We start from the raw sequence: 21,831 nt of genomic DNA, 5'->3' as shown, positions 1-21,831 counted from the left end.
GGAGCGCCCTCTCTTCATTCCGTTTTCTTCGCCAAGCCGATTGAAAGTGAAGAAGAAGAAAATTCACACACACACATGCGTTGAAATGCCGTACAAGAGCCATGTGTGCTAGTGCAGAAAGCATCAATCGAAAAAGGGTTGAAGAAGCGCAATAAACTAATCGATTCCGATTACCATTTCTAAGATGCACGCCGGATTTGACGATTTCCTCGCCTTTGCCTTTCCGATCAACACGTACCAAAGAGACAGAGAGAGAGAAAGAGAGAGAGAAAGACGGAGGGAGAGGGAGAGGAAGAACAGGCGTTAAAAAGCTTGTCGACGCGCCTTTGCCCCAAACGGGCGATAGCGATTCATTACGATGCATATACACACCAAACCCCCGCGCAGCTTAAGCGAGGTACCGACCTTCGCACGCTGGAAGGGATAGGCCCGAGTGCGGGCGATGGGAAAGGGACAGAAAAAGGGCAACGATTTCTTCATCGCCATCTGCGCCATCCACTAGCCTAATCCGTGCATGAGTGATGAGGTTCCGCGGCAACCAGGTCGTATAGCGCAGCGCTTCATTTGGCGGGATGGCTCGCGTAATGCAATAATGAGCGGCGCAGTAAAAGGACCGACCGGCCCGCCGATCGTTAATCACCGCATCGTTTCATCCGGCACCGAGAAAGCGTGCGCCACGGGATGCGGCTGCACACAAGAATGTCGTGCGCGTGTGCGCGCGCGCGCGCGCGGTCCCCTTCGCACTCACATACGCTTGTGAGTGAGTTGAGGATGCGTTGGAATTGGAGCAGCACTAGGCTCAACCGAATGGATCCAATCATCCGAAGGCTGTTTACACTAATCCGGGCAAGGTCGACTGGCGCAACGCGGACAGAGAGGCCAAGAGACGGTTTAAGGAGATTTGGCGGTGGTTGGGTGTTCGAGCCAGGGGGCTGGTTGTGAAATTCTGCTCGCATATGGCGAGAATAGATAGCCGTAAACAATCAATAGCTAGAGTGGAAACATTTCATTTGGAGTTGCTAGTGCTAGTGAATGTGAGCAAATTGGATTGAACAATATATCTTTTGCATCCGAGAACTACAAATTGACTAATGCAAAATGCTGCATTTTAAAAGCATCACATCGTTTGGTGCCGTGACCAGGAAACCCATCATATATTCGCCAGCTTAACGTTTTAGTAAATTTTTAAAAAATATCTACCTTAGAAAAATTACCTTTGACTTAAGCTAATGGCCTGTCACCTCATCAAACTCATGCTAACCGCTTGAAAAAATGTTTTTATATCTCTCTCTTCCCATTTATATGCATCGCATGCCATTTGAGGACAACCCAAACTGTGATGCCGTGGTCAGGATCTTCTTCCAAAACTGGCTAAAGGTCGCACAAAATTCTACCCATCGTTGTGAACCCATTCCGCTTAATTGTGTGTAAAGCTTCGGCTTTAAACTATTTGCTTAATGGTTTTAAACTCCACTCCACCAACGTGTCGACCCACACGCAAACCTACGCACAAAGCAAACCTGCGCCCGCGGGAGGGTTGACACCGCGCCGAAAACAGATTTGAAATTTAACCAAAACGGACCTTAAAAAAAAATGTTAGCGCGCGCACCGCAGCACCCTTTTATTGTGCTACCCTTATCTTAGTGGTTTAATTTGTGCTAAACGCTGCCCGGTTCGTAACACCCCGAGCAAACCATCCCACAACGTGCGCTGCTGCTCTCGATTTCGGTTTCGCTCGGGTCTGTTTGGGGCGACCGTGATGATGCTGATGATGAACGGGGGACAAACATGGACATGGGCTGCTTTTGTAAAAGGAAGAATGACAAATGTTTTGCACTCAGGCAGCCGGGCGAGCGCAGCACCTTCGCGTTCGCCGTTAATTTTTGGGCATCTCTTTTTATTGGTTCCGCCTGCCGTCTCGGGTCGTCTTGTGGGGTGTTGTGGTCAGATTGACGGGGCAGTATTTTTTTTTTCTCTTTTTTACGAGCACCCCCCCCCATAACCCGATCATTGCAGCGGTGGACAATTTTATGGTGACCATTTATTGCGCTACACACATGCACGCGGGCAGAATTCGTGAGCGTCCGTGTACGAACACATTTATGATCGTCTAAATCGATGTTGTGAGTTTTTTTTTTAATTTTCGCTTGCCGAAGATGCAACAGACAATTTTGTGCAAAACGGCAATAGTTTTGCTTCGCAACAAAAAATACTTCAACGCTACTGCAAACGAACGAACCTTCCCCATCGGCCCCACCCCCCACCCATCATCGCCTGTGGGGGTTTTACGGCACTCTCGGGACGGTTTCGTTTCACGTTTCGTTTTCGTTTTTTTTTTATTAATTTCGGTTTTAAACCTTTAAAGAGCCCCCGGTTTGAGAGACGGAACGGAAAGGAAATGTCGAATTAGAAAGAATTAATTGCTTCACCCTACGGCGGCAAACGATGGCCATCAGCAGGACACGCGGTCTCGCGCCGAACCCGTCTGGCCCGTCCCGGCCACTCGAAACGGCGCAAAGAAATGGATACAACAAATTTCAACGAGCCCGTATGAGACGAACCCGGCCAGGGCGGCGTAGTAAAAAAAACGCTTTATTTCTGTCATTCCAGGTACGGATTTGCTCAGTGTGTGTGGACGTATGTTTTTCATAGCCTTGGTGTTATTTGTTCTCTTTTTCTTCTGCCACCGCCAGCTCCTAATAAATGACTTGCAACGTGGCCTGGGGGGGGGAGGGGGGCTGGGGTTGCGGGAATGGCGGGATCGACCGCGTAATGGACCACCGCCCAATTCGGACACCGGCACCATATAACACAGCCAGCGTACCAGGACGTTATGCAATAAATGTCAAAACTGATTCAATAACGAAACGGCATCAGGGGAGCAACTGACGGCGGCGGCCAGAAGGCGCCGGGACGGCAAAAACGGTTTGTTTACCGTGTGTGCTGCTGATAGAAAGACACAAAGACACATTTGTATTAGATTAATTTTGTGTGTATGTGTGTATATGGGTGTGTGTGTGCATATTTTCTAAGCATTCCCTTTCGGGCCGCACCGCAAAGTTCATGCAGTGCACGGCGCGAGAGAAAGAGAGGGGAAAGCGCGATATTTAAAACGAAAGACTTGAGCGCACAGAAGTGAAGTGACGAACCTGCGCTCATTTTTTTCTTTCTTTCTTTCTGGCTTTTTTGCTTGCTTTCCAGCGTGGCGACTGAAATGTGGGGTTCAGTTTACACCTTCGTAAGGGTATAATAAATTGCATGCCAGTGGTATTCCCGCGTGCACCGTTGGCGCGCAGGAGAGACCTCCGTGGAAATGTAGTTATAGATTTCTTCCCCAACCAATCAAGCTGGCTAGGGGAGGGGGGGCCTTGCAGCGAGAGTCGGCTGGAGATTAACGCTTGGTAAGGTGAAGGGTGTATAATTTTGGGGTGGTGTAAAAAAAAATTTGCACCATCATAAATCCTTTCCCGCGTGTCCCGAACCCAACCCCAAAATGCGTCACAAAACGCAGTTCCATGTTTCGGCTTCCTTTTCTTTTCTTGCTTTTTAGTTTTGTTTAGTTTTGTTTTTTTTTTTGTTACCTGAACGGCACAGAGGTAAAGCACGGGGCCCGTTCGGTGGGAGAAGGTCTATCCTTACTCTCGCCGGCTGCTGAAGCGTTTATTTTTATAACACGCGGTGGGTTTTTTTGTTTTTTTTTTTTGGAGGAGACCGCGTTTGCGAAACGCACTCGATTCTAGGGCAAAGATAAGTTCAAATTAAAGCCCGAGGGCGAGGTGCGGTTGCGCCTTGGCCCCTTGGCGCTGCCCCTTTCCGCCCGCCGTTCACCAGATCGAACCGGCCCGTACCACTCTTTCTCTTCCCCTGAGGGCAGCTGCGAAGAAACAGCAGACGGGTCTAATTTTGCCAAAGTTTTACTGCCTGGGTTTTGCTGTTGCGTCTTTGTCGAGGTTTGCATAAATTTTGGCATGGCTAACAAAACTGTTTGAGGAACAACAAAAAGACAAACAAGCGGGAGAGGAATCGTTTCCAGTGGCAACAAATCTGAACAGTTCCTTTGTTGAGTTTGAAAATACAAAAATCTATTCATTAAGAGTCGCAAGACTAAGTACCGACGAAGTAGGAACGTAACATTCCTGTTAGGTATCTCACAACCGTTTCGGCTACAGTGCTCACTTTTTAGATGAAAACAATGAAATGGTCAAACCAACAAACGTTTTAAGGGACCAAATTTCCTGCTGAAATGTTTCAACTTGCACCCAGGCAGACTTTCAAGCGCTCCCTCAGCTTTGCACGATCTGTCTCAAGTTTCCCCTAACGCTTCACTGTTTGATTTGCATAAATGCTCTAAAACGTTCCGTCGATTTTTATGTCCCCTGTGCAAATGTGTGATAAAATCAAGTAGAGAGCATAAAATCATGTAAATGTGCTAAGAGCCTGCTGGCATCTCACCGGTATTATTTCACTCCTAAAGTATCCTCTCATCGCCTCGGCAGCGTTTTTTTTTTATCTCTTCTCTCTTCTCAAGGCAACTTACTACAAAGTAGTAGTAGTCGTAGTAGCACTAGCCACGAGACCAACACAAAAAAGGGAGGAAAAGTGGAGAGAAAAAAACACAACCCTCCTCGCTCATAAGTGTGACGGTAATTTATTCAAATCAACGCACACTCGCGATGGCACAAGGCACAAGGTGAGGCTGCTTGAGCTGAAGCGGCACCGAACAAAACACAAACCACATAAAAAAAAACACTTCACAAACCCGGCAGAACCCACCAAGGAGGCTAGATCTAGTGGGGTGGGCAGCGGAAAACAACTACTCCCGAAACGGTAACATCTTCACACCTACCGTGTGGCCGCCGCCACCGCTCTGCTCGCCCAGGCCCACAGCGGTGCTTCATTTGCATCGCTTTTCTATGATCGATTTCACACCCCGCGCTCTCCCCTGTGTGGCCCTCGCAAGCCCCTCCCCACACTTTTCCGAGATCAAGTAAAGGAAAGGCAGATCGTAATCGTAAAGCCAGAAACCAGTTCCTGCCGCTCGCCCACACGGGGGCCACTTTCCGCCGATTGGACGACCTTGATCAATTTATTACTAAAATGACGGTCCGATAGTGAGAGGGGTGGAGAGAGAGAGAGTGAGCGATGGGCTGCGTGACTTATTCCTGCTAAACGATCAGCCCTCCCCTTCCCTAATCTGGGTAGTTTTATTTTTATTTTCGTGTGTGTGTGTGTGTTGTTCTCCGTGCAAATGCAAAACAAATGCTGGCGCTGCGAGCGCGACGAACATGTGAGCGATTATCATAAATTAAAAACAAAAAACTCCCTCCAATGCTCTGTGGCGCGTGTGCCACCACGATCGGGAATGAATAAATGAGCAGTTTTCTTGTCTTTTCCCTCTATTTCGCTCGCACGCGGGGAGAGGGGGTGGAACAAATATTTGTTCGATAAACATTTTAACATTGCGGCAGCATTTTTGTGTGCTGCGTCCGTTTCCCAAGCTTGTTTTGTTCATCGGGGAGGGGAGGGGGGGGATTGTTTGTATTTGTTTTTGTTGAGGGATTACGTCACAGCTGGGTGCGACAGTTTTGGAATCAAATATTGTTTCTAAGCCTTTAGGCAGCTCTCAAGTGCAGCTAAATTTAATAAACACCTTTTGGGGAAAAGGTAAAAAAAAAAACAGGGGAAACACTAACAAAACCGTCATGCTGCGGAGCTTTGGACGATTGAAGAGATTGTGTTCATGTTTTAATTTCCACCCCTCTTGTGTGTAATTAGCTTTAGCTGAAGCGAAGAAAAAGAGAGAATAAACCAGAGAGAGAGAGAGAGAGAAAACACTACACACACCGGCCCAAAGATTAGCTCATGTGCGAGATTTGTAATTAAACAGCGCTTACACGCTTTGCGGACAAACATTACAGTAGAAGCGCCCATCCTTCACCCTGCCCGCTCTTCACGCATATTTGCAGCATGATGCTGTTTAATTTCGCTGCACGGAAGAATGAGTTTGCGGAATTTTCGCCACCAAGCACGAGGAAGGTGTCGCTTTTTGTTGTTGTTTGTTAATTCCAATTTTCGTTCTTAACGGGGAAGCAAGCGGCTAGCCCAGTTCAGCCGAGGCGCAGCGTGACTGGGCGAAAGAGAGGAAACAAAAAAAAACACACACACACACACACACAGACACGTCTCACATTGTAGCGAATAACAACATTTTTATGCTCACCCACGCGCTCACCTACGCCGGACACGATGGGTGAACAAAATGAGCTAAAAGATCACGTTAATCGATCCATTAGGTTCGGGCCCGCGGGCTGTGCGAGATAGAGGCGGCCGATTATTTACATAGCAGCAAAAAACCACCTTGTCACACATACACACACACACAAACTGATTAAGGACGCTTTGACGCCTGTACTTCCTAGTTCCGTGTCGAGCGAGCTTGAGTTGCGACAAGCATGATACAGCTTATTAAGAGCACATAAGCACCAGCAAGAAGCTGACCATTGGCTTTACTCACTTTAATGGGAACAAAGTGATTTTCCCGCAGCAAAGAACACACCGCAGAAGTAGTTAAAAAAAAAACAAATAAAAAGAACCAAACCACCGAAAATGAATTTAGTCCGGAAAGGCGCCGGATGGCACGGTTCCCCCACCGCGAAATGAAAACCATTAATAAAACAGACCACGCCGAAAACTGACCGGGCGGGAAATGGCCATTGCAAAGCGAACGATTTTCCATCATTAGAAGCGAGCGCTCATACTGCGCGGGCGTCATTGCGTCGCCAGGAACACGATCGAATCCTTGACCCACTAGCGACTCCAGAAGCGTTGCACCGCAAATTCGGTGCCCCGGGGGGGCCGGTTCCTAATGACCGTGTGTTTTCCTCTCCCCACACGATACCGCACCGCGGGCATGCGGAAGAACCGCTGCCCCGAGCGGAAGTCGTTCGTTTCACAGCACACCGCCTTGCACGACCCAAAACGGTGGAGCGTTACATCCTGCGACCTGACCTCGATTCGGCCGCAAACACGGCGGACATGCCTTCGGCCCACCCATCCTTGGGCAGTGGCGCTTGAAGTGCAGGTCGGGAGCAGGTGGGTCCTCACTGTAACCCACTTTCAATGGCCACGGCGCGCCGAAAAATGACCCAAACGCCCCCCCCCCCCCCCCCCCCCCCCCCCAATGCAGGGATGGAGGAAAACAAACACACCCGGTTCGGTCCCGGGCAAGCAATTTAGATGTAGATTCGCTCCGTGCTTTAAATTGTACAGTTTTATTTCGAGGGTTTGTAGTTATTGGCTTTTTTTTTTGTTTTGTATTTCCCCACAAGACAGCAAACGAATGGTTGAAAGCGCATTCACGTGCGAATGGTTAACCGCACGCGATTCCACCACTGGCACTGGGGATAGTGACGGTGGAAGGCAGAATATCGGTCGCCATCTTTTCCCTCGCTATCTCGGATACTGGCCCGATTGACCTTTGCGACCGATGTGGTTTTTCGGGGGCTGCAACCGTTTGGACCGCAGGCCATCTTGACCGACACGCTGGCCAATTGAGAGGCAATCGGTTTGGAAGGACAATGCCATACTTGCGCCGAGGCTGGAGAGCAAGGTGCACTTCATTCGCACTTCCTGCGGTGCACATTATAGTTAAGCCACTTAAGGGAGTTCGTTTTTTTTTTGGTGTGTTTTTCAGGGTAATTGCAACAGATTCAATGGGCGTCCTTGTTGGTTTTATTTTGAGATCTCTTCTAACGCTGTTACTTTTTGTCTGGCTTGGGGCGATCTGTTCAATTTTTTTATATTTTTTAAATACCAAAAAGATGCATAGATACGCGAAAGTAATGTAAGTAATGGTAGAAATGTGTACAGAGAAGAAAGTAAAACAAAAGACTTCAAAAATGGACATTGAAAAGAATAAATTACAACAAATAACAAAAAGATTGATAGAACAACGTAGCAAATCAAAATTTAAAAAGAACAGCAAACAAAAGCAGCAAAAGATAACAGATGAAGAGAAGGTAAACAATATTTAAGCAAAAGAAACGAAAATGTAAATAAATCAAAAGAAACGAAAATCAAACAGAATAGAACAAATAATAGTAACATTTAAAATAAAAGTTTTATTCAAAAACAAAACACACACAACTACAAAACAACTCTTCCCATCACTGCCTAGACGTGGCCAATCGAGACATGCGTCCATAAAAACTGATCATAAAATTAAGACAAATAAAACATTGCACAGCCCCTAATAAAGCGCGCGGTGCCACTCGCTTGACGCGCCGTCCGGCACAAGACGCCTGATCTATATTACCTGCCACCGAGTGCCACCCACCCGAACACATCTCCCTACCCCGTCCCTACCCCCTCCCCGACTTCCAACTGCATATTAAACGTACCGGGCTTGTATGCATTTTTCGAATGCGCCGAGCCTCATTTGAATGCATAAAATAGCGAGCGGCGTCGTTATTTTTCCACCTTTAATCGCCTGGCGCCAGCCGGCTCTCGACAAACGATGACAACACGCTGTCACACACACACACACACGCACTTATATTCATGTGAGAGCACCCTGTAGGGTAAAAACCTTGATCTTAAGGTGCCCCTTCATCTCCCCGAGCAGTTGCCGCAATAAATAAGAGCCAACAACGACCCGGCTGTTTAATAATAGTAGCCGCCCTGTCAGCTATGCGAGTAATTACGGATTCGATCCGTAGCAATTCCGCGCACTTGGAGGCACTGGGGATTGGGTAGGGGGGGGGGGGGGGGGGGTGGGTGCGCCGAGGGGGTTGATAGGGCGACAACACGAACAAAAAAAAAGCATCTGGCAAGGGGAGCGCAATTATGAGAAGGGGGCGAGAAAAAAAAACCCGCTTTCATAGCGATGCAGGTGGGATGTTTTGCTTTGGAGCGAGTATTAGACGCATACGTTTGAGTCGCCTCACTGGGGTCATAACAACAACAACAAAATCAAATTTTATCACACACATCTTACATAGATAGTCAAAAAAAAGGCACAACATGATTTCTCTCTCTCTCTCTCTCTCTCACACACACACACACACACTCGCTCTGCCTCGTTTCGGAGGTCAAGGGTGGGAAGTTTGTTAGCCGAACGGTGGCTAGCAATTGCCGAAGACAAATATGCGTAATTGTGTTCGATTGTTTCAGGGTCAAGCGAAGTGAACAAATGGAGTGTAAACACCCCCCCCCCTTCCCCCCTCGGCAAGCAGTTAGATGAAGGGTTTGAAAGGACCGCAATAAACAAAGCAAAAACCACACGCACAAACACTCCGGCCAGAGCGCAGTTTGGAGATTGATTGGTTGGGAAACTGAAAAGAATTAAAACGATCCTCGCGCCCAAAGAGGATGGGAAGATAATCAAGCGCTGCTGGCAGATTGGCCCGTACCGGGCTGAAAATAATCCCGATGCCTAGCCTAATCCTTGTCCGAATTGTCTTCGAGAAAGACTGTCCATCCACCTTTCGGCACTTCGATGCGGGTTTTTTTCGCTTCCCTTTTTGTTCCACGGGACTTTTTGTCGTCAAACGCGTTTGAGTGTGTTGCCAAAAGCTGGCCATTCTTCGCTCTATTCCGCTCGCCGTTCTATTCTTTCTTCTTCCACCTGGGGGGGGGGGGGGGGGGGGATGGCTTGAGATTTTGGAATTTGGCTCTCCTCTCCTGCCCGCTGCAAACGCTGCTCAGGCTCACGTCAGCGAACCGAACCGAGCCAAATCAACACGCGCAACACGCGCAGGTGAAGGTCGATCGAGGCCGTCGCCGGCCCCGTCGCCATCGGTGAATGTTTATCTTGCCGAACCCGCGCGCCCCGAGGCGTCTGCCCGCCGCCCGTTGGTTGGGCCAAACCACTTAGCCACGCCGGGACGCCGAAGCGAAAGGCCACTGTGCGGGCCGTCGGTTGCAGGTGGGCGAAAAGCATCGCGCCCCTGCGCAGCCCTGCCAGAACGTGTGCGGACGACGATGGGGATGGTGGGTGACATTGATTTCCATATGCTTGGCGCTACGATCACGGCAGGCTGCTCTGCTGGAATGGGGGTGGAGTGAGGGAGACAAGCGTTTTAAAAACGCATCGGAATAGGGCTTAAGGGTGCGTGCGTTTTTTGTGTTGCACTAAAGCGTGTAAAAAGAATGTTGTACTTGAACGAATCATTACGACATGTTTTGTTTCAATTGTAGCTTAATTTCAATGTAATAAAATATACAGATTTGTTTTTTTTGTATTCTAATTTTAATTTACATTGTAATATTTGAACCTCTTTCTCTTTAGCATCAAGTCGCCAAGAATCACTATCACCTTTTGTTTCCCTTAATCTGCTCGCTTCTGCTCAGTTCTACTCTCCCGCCGAGCAAGCAAGCGACGAACCCCAGATAAAAAAACCGAAAACCGATCAACTATTTCCCGCTGTTTGTTGGGCGTTATCATATCATCGTTTCCACACCCGTTACCTTACCAACATGCACAAGCAGCAGGACAGTAAAACAACCCCCGAGGCGCTCCGAAAACCACCAAAAAAAGGTGCCGTCATCGATCGGGGGGGGGGGGCCCTATTATAATAATCATTTCCGATCGGATGACATTTCGCGTGTTAGGCTGCACCGGCACCTCTAAATGGTGCGATCCGTGAAACCGTGATAAAACCATCACCCCTGTGCGGTGCTTGTTGCTTCTTTTTAGAGCTATTCGCCCTTTGCTCGATGAGTTTCTGTGATGCTTTGTTTGAAATCAGTATTTTAATTCGTACTGCTCTCCCGCCGTGTTCATCCGACAGACGGGGTGTCGATTTGTCAAATCGGTTCGCCCCGGCCACTGGGGAGCATCGTGTCGACAGCTACGATTAGGTCGACGTTGATAATGATGCAAGGTGAGGGAACGAAGAAAAACAAAAAAAACACCCCAAAACGCTTCCGTCCAGTGTTCCAAGGTGTTGGAGTGAATGCAGCATGGAAGGGGTTTGCGCAACAGCACACTGCCTTCCTCCCAAATGCGACCTTTTCTCTTCCTCGTCCGGGACCTTTTATCGGGGTCCGTCCTTGTTAGAATAATGCACGCCAGCCGGGGAAGAGCTGATGGTGCTGTACGTTTGATATTTTCCCTAAATCGAATGTATGTGTGTGTGTGTGTTCATGGTTTGTGTTTATGCATACACTTATGCTCCCTAGCGTGGGTGGGTGGGGGGGGGAAGCTTCAACCGGACTGGCATTTGATTTAATTGGATCGGAATGGACGTGAGCGCGAGCACGCACGCGTGACGGCCGCATAAGCATATGGGCGCATAATTCATCAAGCACGACCTCGGCCTCTCGCGAGCTTCAGGCTGCAAGCGCGAGCGAGTAGGCTGGGAAAAGAAGAATGGGATGGCTGCTGATGGTGGTGCACTTTTTATGATAAATGATTAATTATTAACACATTCGGTTCCGACTTCGAGTGGGAAGACGTGAATTTTGCGCTCGATACAGCCATTGGATCATAGCCGGGGATGGAAATTGTTTGCCTAATAGCAAACTAAAGCCTGACAGTCTTATTTGTAACACATTTATGCAATGACGTCTTTCTCAGGTAAACCTGGGCGAAACTTGAGTGAAGCCTAAGTTGATTGAGATTATTTGAAGAGTTGAGTCTTCAATAGTTCGATCTTCATGAACCCGATTTCCGATCTCAATGGTTCAATCAAGAAGAACAAGAAAAAAGATTCGTTAGGTACATGTGATAACAAGAACCTACCCAGAACTGATCCACCAAAGCCCGTTCTTGTTATGTGCACTTCCCAGTCTTGTTAGGTGCGTGCGCTCTCGCAACCCAACATCAACCGATGACACGAAAATTGCATACCCCGTGTCACCGGCCCGAAATTGCTCACTCAATTTCTTACCGCACCGTGTGTGTGTGTGTATGCGGCTGAACAAAGTGGCAATTTGCGGTGCCGATTGACCGATCGAACGAGGGCGCACCCCCCAAAATGATGAGCAACGGGGTCGGCCGGGCCCGCTCGCTCAATGATGGGGATGTGTCAAATTAAGGTGCTGCCCGAACCCGATTACAATCACAGACAGCGAGCAAATAGTGGCCGCATATTAACTTTCTATCTGACGTAACCTTCTCAAAATCCAGCCGCGCAGCAGCAACAGCAGCAGTAGTAAAAAAAAAATACCGAAACCATGAACAGGCGCCTGTTACAGGGGGAGAGGGAGGGAGCTACCTAATTTCCTGTCGTTAAATGATCACCGACTTCAAAATCCAATCCAGTTGCGAGAGGCTCATGCCTCAAAGAGTTTGCCAAAAGCGGAGCGCAACCGAGCGGGTTTTAATCATCGGCGCGAGATGGCGCTAGGGGAAATTGGACCTATTCGGACCTGTGCTGCAACGAGCGGCCTCTCTAGCTGGGATTTTAATGAGGCTCTAGACACACAGACGCACACATGCAGCATCCGGCTGGGTGGAGAGTGTTTGGGGCGCGAATATTTGCCTCGCCAGACAACTTCAGGCAAGCCCCGCGCAGCCATTGACACATAACCATTCCCTGCATTCTGGTCGCTTCAATCAATAGTGTGTTGGTGTGGACAGCAGTTCTGCTCGGGGAGTTCGTTCTTTCGTACGGGATCCGCCGCGAGGCGGGACTTTATTCCCCAATGACCTTTGGCGTGTGTCCGAGCCAATCGGGTTCGATGAACTGGCAGTTGCGAATGTCTCAGTTTATCTTTATGGATTTGAATGAACAAGACCCCAATACATGCCGGCTCTTGAAGGGAAGAATTGCAGCAACAAGTCAGAGGTTTTGATTTCAACTGGACATTGAAAATTGTATTCATTACGTAACCAGCACCATAACTAGTTCTGTAATCGAAATAACTTTGTAAACTAACCACTCCAAATCAACCATTTTGCAACACACCCAGCAAGAAAAGAGGCTGTTGAAAGGGATATGTTTAAAGCGCATCTTCACAGATCGTATAGACCAGGCTCCAGCCGTAGCCTGTTGGTCTGAAATTAGCATTTAGGGAAGCGTTAAGCGTTCTCTGCCATAAGTAGCTGTCCGTCAAAAGCGACTCCCCGTGCAGGCTGGTATAACGCTGAACGCATGGAACGAACCCAAACAGAAGAACAAAAAAAACTCGAAGGCAAATCATCGCCCCAGGCTGTGAGGGGTTAATCGGGAGCGGCTCAACACTGCTGCTGCTGCTGCTGCTGCTGCTCGTGCTTATGCATAATTTTTCAAAAACATTCACTCGCCCCAGCAGCTTTTGGTTTCGATATTTGCAACATTCATCGCACAGGCTGGATGGTGAATATGGAGGTGAGCGGTGCTGTTTGCGGATATGTATATTCTAGGCAGGCAGGCTCCAAATACCTTTTCAAACACGACCCGTTTTGTGCTGCAGTTTTTCGAAACCATCGCCGCGAACATCTTCACCACTTTGGGCCGGCCACTTTCGGTAGCGATAATTTATTCCTTCCGCTTCTTCTGCCGAGGCACTCCAAGCTGGAAGCCCTTAGTGTTCTTTACCAGTGTGTGTGTGTGTGTGTGTGTGTGTGTGTGCGCGCGCGCTTGTCGTCGCTTTTCTTCAGCAGAATATGAAAAAACGCTTCGGAAGGTTGCAGCGGAGAGGGAAAACCCCAATACCACTCCGCGCTACGAAAATGAGTTTCCTCTTCTGGTTGAAAATTTCCATTTCTATGGCAATTGACGGCAAAGACGCAACACTCAACTGTCTTCCCCACCCCATTAGCGGAGGTCAATCAACCTTTGCCCTGCCCCATCTCCCTGCACGCCAGCACTTCAGGCAGGGAGGGTTCCTAAAAGGTTCTTTATGAGTTTCTTGACTCAGCGGTTCGATCTTTCAGCGCCCATCAGCAGCGCCCCTGCCTAAACGATTCTCTCTGTGTCTCGTTCTTCGGGGCCGGGCTGTGCCTTTTGAGGTCAGTTATAGGGTGAGCATAGAAAATCCGTGCAACTACTGGCGCGTGTGCTTCCGTCCATTTGAGCACCTGGCGCTTACGAAACCACTCATGCAGGCTTATCGATATTGTATTCGCAAGCGCTAGTTGCCAGAGCCGGTTGAAAAAGCTAGTTTTATTATTTGTTTTCGTCACGCACAGTCTTTAGTTTTTTGGCAAGGAAAAGCGACTGCTTTTTCTCTGGGCACGTCTTTATTAACGCAGGTGAAAGCAGAGCTAACTGTGTTGTTAATTACAGATGAAAATGAAATTAATTTGCCATGAAAATACGAAACCAACGCGCCAGCGAGCGGCTGATGGGCGATTTAGCAAAACCGATAGTGTCACGAGTTTATCGTACCGCAACAAGCTTGCAACATTTTCCTGTTGAAAAATGAAACCGAAATGAAATCTTTAAGCTGCTTTACAATACCATCTCTCCACCTACTAGAGTACCATTTTGCGAGGTTTCAAACCAGCTGCTGCGCTGAAGCACCTTTCAACCAGTGGTGTAGATTGTCCCCATCGGAATCGGTGGTAGTACACCGCCGTTCCATTCGATTAGCTCGAAAAGATTAGACACCCGGCCAGACAGGCAGGCAGGCAGATAGCGCTACCTGATTCGCCCATTAGGGTGGGAGAATTTATTATCCCAACGCTCTAACAGTCCGGTTTTGAAAATGTCTTAGCGCACCGGCAAGAAAACAAAAGAGCAACCTGTGACGGAATTAAGCGGGAAATAGGGGGGGGGAGGGGAACTCATAGATATACTCCGGACATGTCACTGGACCTTATCAGCCTCCCCAAAGACTTGACTGCCAGGTGGTTTTTAAATCCCATTAGGCACTACTTTGTCATCAACACGCGCGATGAAAGTTCAGGTGCAGGGAAGTTCAGCGTCATCGTGCAGAGCTTGAAAGACAGCTACTCCAAGGCAGCTGGAACACTTCTGTAAAAGCTTGTGTCCACTTCTCAAGAAGCCCTACGAGATTCCCACCGATGATTGTCTTTTGTTATTTGGTTGCTCACGTTTCACCGTAAGGTGACAACACACAGTGGTGCAGCGTTCTGAATGCGATGCGGAAGTACACACGCACACTTGAGCGGGCGCGATTCTCATCTTGATATGCCGTGCATCATGTGTGCCTTCCACTCTTCATCATCGCCGAATGTTACACAGTGGCGGCTGCTGGTTGTACCGCGTTGATTGTGATCTTGACCGTTTGATGAACTGTGAGAGACTTTGAGAAATAACGACACCATCTTAAGAATGACGCGTCGTAGTTTGACGGAGAAAGAAACTGCAGCCGTGCAAAGGTGAGTTGACACACCATCATCTTGAAGAAGTATCTGCTTGAGGCAGAAAAAAAAAATACAACGTGCGGAATATGACGCGAACTTGAGAGAGAGAGAGAGAGAGATCGTGGTTGAATGACATGAGAAGAATGCGCACAAAGCTAAGAGAAATAATAAATCTCACACTACCGCCAGAACAGCCTCCTTTGTTGTTTGGGTAAGAACGAGATTTTGTCCTCGTACTACTCACTCCTAGACCACCGTTTTATCGATACGGTCACATTAGCTCGTTGATTGAGACATGCTAATAGGCCATAAAAAACGGCAACTATGGAAAGAAGAGATTAAAGAACTACTGATTACATTCATGGGCGGTAAAAGATACAGCGGTGCAATACGTTCATGATTACAATCACCAGTGATGTCTCTGTTCGGCCTTGTTCGAGCGTCACCGGGTATAAAATTATCCATCAACTGAAGCCACTAATCGAGACATTCCTTCAACGGATGGGGACGGATTTAACTCACTTCCTTGACTCTCTCCCTCCCTCTCTCTCTCTCTCTCTCACACCGCTGTCTCGCCTTTGAATCATATGTTAATTATTTTTACTGCTACCGCAACTCCGAGTAAGTATCCTTCCCAGGTCGTAAAACAGAATACGTTCTCCCTCGTTACGTGATGACAGCTTACCGAGCTCTGCACCTACCCACTCCCACACAAACACACCTGGGCTGGGCAGTTCATCGCTACTCTCATCGTAAGGGATTTATCCGCATCATAAAGCGTCACGCCAGTATAGAAACAAACACACCATCATGCTGGTTGCACCTTACGGCATGCCCGTTGCCAGTGCACTCGTCACGTTCGTGTAAATTGCACGAGAAGGGTGGCTAGGGCAATAAAACGGTTAACATATTCCACGGCAGTGCGCGTAAACCTGGCGCTACTGGACACCGCCTGCTTGGCGTGGGAACTCGACTGGAGTGCCAAAAATTGTTCTTAAGTGTTAAGGCAAACAAATAAATTCTGTCTACAGTTTTTGCACAATCTCCACAAAACAGGACACAAGCTTAATTCTGGGTAAAGGCCACGGCTGTCCGTTTTAGGTGTGTGTGTGTATGTGTATATCTATTCTGTCAATTAATCTTCGTCAAACGCGCCCTCCTTGCTCACCCAGGCCAAGTCCGGAAACAGATGTTTTAAGTCTGCCAAGTGTCGTGATGATTAATTTTGCAAGGTGTCGGGAAGTTGATGGGTTTTGTTCATCAGCTCGGCTTCTAGGCTAAGCGCAATGTAATGGATTTTAGAGCTTTTTTTTCCTTTTTATTGCATGACAAAGCTCAACACGTTTTGAAGGAAACCATTGTGCGTAGTACCGATTCCTAGTGGCTTAATATCATCCTGTTTTCTTCAGCCCAGTGACCATAACATCCAATCCTAGTTAACACACATGGCACGAGGTACGGCTCGTAGCACAACGGCAGATAATCACTCGTTAACCTTCCATCAGCACCACGGCCAGGCAGGACGCTTCACCGATCACCCAAGAGTATCGATGGCTCCTAGAATGGGCAATCCTAGAATGTCTAACACACGCTAGGCCCTTCTTCCCCTCTCCATCGCTCTGCCCTTTCCGAAGCGTGTAAGCACGGCGGCAGTTTGCGCCGGGACCGAACAAATCGCCAACCGCACATAAAGCAAAATAAATGACATACGGCCACGCGGGTGGCTTGGCAGGGTGAGCCGAGATTTATGACAGTCGTTCTCACTCTGTTCCCCCCCCCCCCTACCCCTTTGCGGTTCGGTTTTGCGTGGCGCTCGGGCGGACACGAAGACGAAGGTCTTGGGCCCACGCTCGGCCGCTTAAAGGTTAGAGATTAGCGGACTGTCCCGGAGCGGAGAAGACGCTTCGCCCCGAAAAAGGAAGAGGGCGGGAAGGGTCTTTCCAAACCAAAACCGGTACGACTCGCTCGCGCTCGTACTGTGTGGCTTTTCCTCTTCTTCTCTTGAGCTCGGGCTTTCCAAAGATTTTCAAAGCCCGAATTTCCCAGCCCCCGAGCCGGCGCGGTCCAGCCACGTCCAGCCAGCACGCGAAATCTAGTGCACCGAAGTCGGCTACGAGGCGGCGGTGCACCCAAGGTGTACCGGCGCACCGTGCATAAGGTCAACCGGGTGTGGGTGTGGTGCCGGGGTGACGATCCGTGACCAACCACGACTGGCACTGTACCCAGGGACGAAGCAGGAGGAGGAAGAATAGAGACAGGGGAAGTGCAATAGGTTAGTCACGACTCTTTGGCTCCAGTCCCGGAAGCAAAATGGGTCCACTGGGGCGTTTCTTTTTGTCGTTGCAACAGGCCAGCCTCAATCGAACGCTGGATCGATTGGCCCCGGCCAAGCTGGTGATCGAGCGGGAGGGGGGGGGGGGCAGAGAAGAATGAGAAAAGAGCAGTAGCCAAAGCGGTGGACGGAACGATGGGCAAGGCGCAAAGAAAACATGGGAAAAATAGTTTATAGTCCGCATTAGGGCGAGTAACACGAGACGTCCGCCCGTTCGCCCGTTCGCAATTGGGGAGGGCAGTCCGCGTCGGAGACAATGTGGTTAAAACGGTTAAGGCATTGGAGGCGACCAGGGGGGGGCAGCAGCATGGGTGGATAAGAGATGGAATTGGGTTTCAGGTACACATGTGGATGTGGAAGAATCATCTGCGCTGTTACGAAATAGTTCGAGGTTCCGAAAATTGGAACACTCGCTGGGACGGTGGAATCTGAGAATCTAGGACGCTTCATTGATGGCCGAATGGAAACTGATCACGCTGTACGAGGTTCCCATAGCTCTTGTAAAGTAATGTTGCTTGTCAGATATACGTATCTGCATGCCAGAGCATCGTCGTCGTTCATCGTTTTCTTCAAGAATGCAACCAGAGCTATATCAATCTTCATCTTTCAGGACTAGTGAGGTATTGATGCTGACATCTGTCAAAATACTTTTTTTATATTCAACGCTAACACTCAGAGTAATTCATTTTACACTCATTTCGTGTGATGTAATGTTTTGTGTGGTTCTTTTAAAGCAAGATGCACATAACCTTAAACTGATGTCATTAGTTCGCTTTGGTTCTGCCCTGTATACCACTCTTGGTACATTTCTTGATCTTTCTTTATCTCACTTTCTCTGTCGCACTCTCTCTCTCTCTCTCTCTTTCTCTCTCTCCCATACCCCGCTACGTAACCGAGCATGGGAAAAATGTGTCACCGTACGGCTGACAAGTGCGTGCACTGCTCATACCAACGATGACAAGCGGTGCAGCTTATCTACGCAAGAGCAACGCGGCGGTACCATTTCGTCGCACATATCACCCCAACCCATAGCAGGAAGGGAGGGAGTGGATATTGGGGCAACGCGAAATGGACGCCGACGTTTCACAAGTTACGCCAATTCTCACGCCACCAAGCATGTTACAGGCCGTGCTGTGCGCGCACACGGTGGAATCTGCGGAATCCCCAGAGCAGCAAACGACAACTGGCACTCGTCATTGCGCACACAGCGCTTGGACAACGGTCGTAATGTGGCAAAACAAAAAAAAAAAAAACAGGTGACCAAGAAAAGCACAACCGGAAGCCCACAACTGCGGCCCAGCAGCTCCGGTGGCGAATCGATTAGAGCGCAGCTTTGGCATTACCTGCCGTTGGCCCATCTCGGTAACAGGTTCGTCGCTTCACGCGTGTTACTCGCATTCGAGAATGACCCAGTTTTGTTTTGCGTGCATGCGTGTCAGATGGTGTAACCGGTGGTTTGGTTGGCAGCGTACTTAATGCGGTTACTATTTAGCAGAAACCATCTTAAATGTGTTGTATTCTGATCGTTTCGTTGCCTTACCCGATCCAATTGAAGAAGTGTGACGTGTGTGCCAAGCTGGCAAGAGGTGTGATGGAGTTCTGCTTACCTGTAGAAAATGAAAGAAAAACAAAGGATTGGAGCATTAGACACCTTAGCATTGTACTTAAAATGAGAAAACTCATTCATAATGATAAACTCATTCATTTTAATAAATATAAAAATATACAAATATAATGTTTTGTCTGGGCGAATATGGATAAATACTCAGATATTTCAAACTTATATCGTTTTCCAAAGTATCCCTCAAAGGAACATGACCAACACGTCCAGTAAACTTGAAGTATCTTGTTCTAGAAATAGAAAAAAATGTCACCGTCTGCAACCGTTATCAATTTTTTCCAAATCTCTAAGCTACATTATGGTTCTTGAGTAAAAACTTCTAGTGGTACTCTGAATGTAATTCCTCCATGCAATAACGCTCTAAGCCAGCTTTAATAACCATACAACATTGGCCAAGGCGTAGTTAGGCCACTCATGACTTAGCTATCAGTGATGCCTGTAGACTTCCAAGAAGCTTTGAATCTATGACAGCCATGTTGTTTGGTCGTACGACTTTACCACGAGAATCCCTTGAAGGTTGCAGCAATGAAGGTTCCAGCTAAAAATGCAACAATTAAAACGTTTCGTCAACAGGTGCACCTAGTTCTAATTACATATGTCAAGAACTCTGGAACATCTTCCGAAGAGATTACTAAAATGTACTTCTGCTCTGTTCTTGTATTGCAAATGACTAAGAGAGCTTTCCAGAACGAAGACCTTGGTGTGTGGTGCTCAAGAAGTAAGCTTAACAACAATCTGTTTTTCATGTCCTGGAAAAACATATAGAGCAAAAACACGCGCTAAAGATGCAATCAATGCCATTACCAGAGGCCCAGCCGAACCCGAACGTTCTCGCTAATGACTTTCCCAAGGATTGCATCTACCTTGGAAGCGATTTAATTGTCAGGTAACAACAGCGAGTAAAAAAAAAACATAACCTCTCCACGGCACCTTAACACGCACGAAGAGATAAGCCGTTTTTAAGCTCAAATCAGGATAATCACCCAGCAGGCTGTCCGTGTCCTGGCACAAATGGCAAGAAGCACAACTCCCGTGAGAAATTATCGGCTAGCGGTGACGTGGCGGTAAGAAAAGACAGACTGTTATTTGCCGTTTCGGCTCCGGTCGTACAAATTAGAGGGCAAACACGGTGGACCTCCCTCTGGAGGGTGATTGCCCACGAGCCCTGGAGCAATCGCTCGAGGGAGCGATGGGACCGGTTCGGCAATTTTTGTTTGTCATTCTTGGCACTCGCGCTCGACCGCACGGGGCCCTACGCGGGTTGATGGATGTCTATGGTTGATGGAGCGTTCGCTTTTGGCTGATTGGTTGCTGATTGAACGTGTTGCGATGGGAAAACCGCACGGCAAGCGTGCAGTTTCCGTAACGGCGGGGCGTACCTGCGCGCTGTATTCGATCACACCTATCACAAAACCCACTACACATAATCGCCTCACTGGATGGCACTGATTTCTTGCGCGAAACTGTCCCCCGGATCGACCAGGGCGAAACTATTGTTCCACCGCGAGCGCGATTAAATCGATTGCCTTGCGCACACGATCCATCGGCTGGCAGTAACCGTGCGCAACTGAACTTTCCTGCGCCGTGCGTACTAACTTTTAATAGTGCAATCCTTGCGATTGGCCGCCGCTGCCACGCAACACGGACGTTCGTCCCCTTTTAATAAGCAGCTCGTAACATTTAATTGATCCACCCCATCGGCACCGGCGGGGTCGGGTTATAGATTTTATTTTCCCCATTGCTCACACGCGCATGCCAATCTGCATCCTCCATTTGGTAAATATTGCGGCAAACCGGCGTAATCTCATTAATCGGTCGTAAAAACAGAGCCGATTGGTGTTGCCTGTATAGGCGGTTCAGGCGTATCTAGTTTACAAGAAAAAAAAGTCACCGACGTAAGTAAATATATGCAGATAAAGTACGGCAGAGGAAAAAGAGCAGCACCAAGGTGCAGGCACACCGTAGAATGCACCTCGAGAATCAAGTCAGAGAAGAAGAAGATGAACAACAGCAACAAGAACGGTTCATCAGCAGCATCCTTCCATTTCGCCTTTTCATAGGTCACGGTTCTGGGACAGAGCAGAGCGAGTGTGCATGTGGATGAAGGAAGCAAGATCCAGCCATCCATATGAGACAGGCGGGCTTGCAAGCAGGTGTTGCCAATTGGGTCGTAAAATTCTTATCCTCCAGTTTTACGATCGTTGTTTTTTATCTCCGGCATGAAAATTTTTGCCATTCTGATACGTAAGCAAGGGAGAATGGGGAGGGAATGGGAAGGCGTGGCAGGGGTTCGTTTATCAAGTTATAGTTCAAAACAGCACATCAATCTAGACGAGTTATGGAAAGTCGTAAAATGTTCGAAGCCTAAACGGAAAAGTTAAAGCCTTTGTGCTGTCGCACTTAACACGGGTGCATCATTGGCAGGCCTTGCAAACAGCAACACAAACCAACAACCAAAACGCTCCCAAAGTATACAACTTGAGTATCCTATCGATGAGGATTATGGATGGCATTAGTAATCAGAGTAATTATTCGGAAAAAAGGAACCCAGCAAAGATGTAAGAGTATTAAAAACGAGGAATAAAATATGAAAACTCAGCAAAGCAATTAAAAATGACATTG

At 48.2% G+C, this 21,831-nt stretch overlaps 1 protein-coding gene across 10 annotated transcripts in view; it reads right to left on the bottom strand.

Moving 5' to 3' along the window:
* LOC120950297 (cadherin-86C) overlaps positions 1–21,831 on the bottom strand; it is a 114,004-nt gene that overhangs the window by 30,363 nt on the left and 61,810 nt on the right. Inside the window, exon 1 of one of the 10 annotated variants that reach the window (XM_049609597.1) lies at positions 20,589–20,834. The exons of the other annotated variants lie outside the window; for them this stretch is intronic. The gene's annotated coding sequence lies outside the window, so the exon portion shown is untranslated. Of the gene's footprint in view, positions 1–20,588; positions 20,835–21,831 lie in introns of those variants that run through there. 10 annotated transcript variants of the gene reach the window in all.

Source organism: Anopheles coluzzii, chromosome X (genome assembly GCF_943734685.1).
Source record: "Anopheles coluzzii chromosome X, AcolN3, whole genome shotgun sequence".
Classification (NCBI taxonomy): Eukaryota; Metazoa; Arthropoda; class Insecta; order Diptera; family Culicidae; genus Anopheles; species Anopheles coluzzii.
Note: the sequence above shows the minus strand (reverse complement) of the source record. Positions and strands in the feature narration are given on the sequence as shown.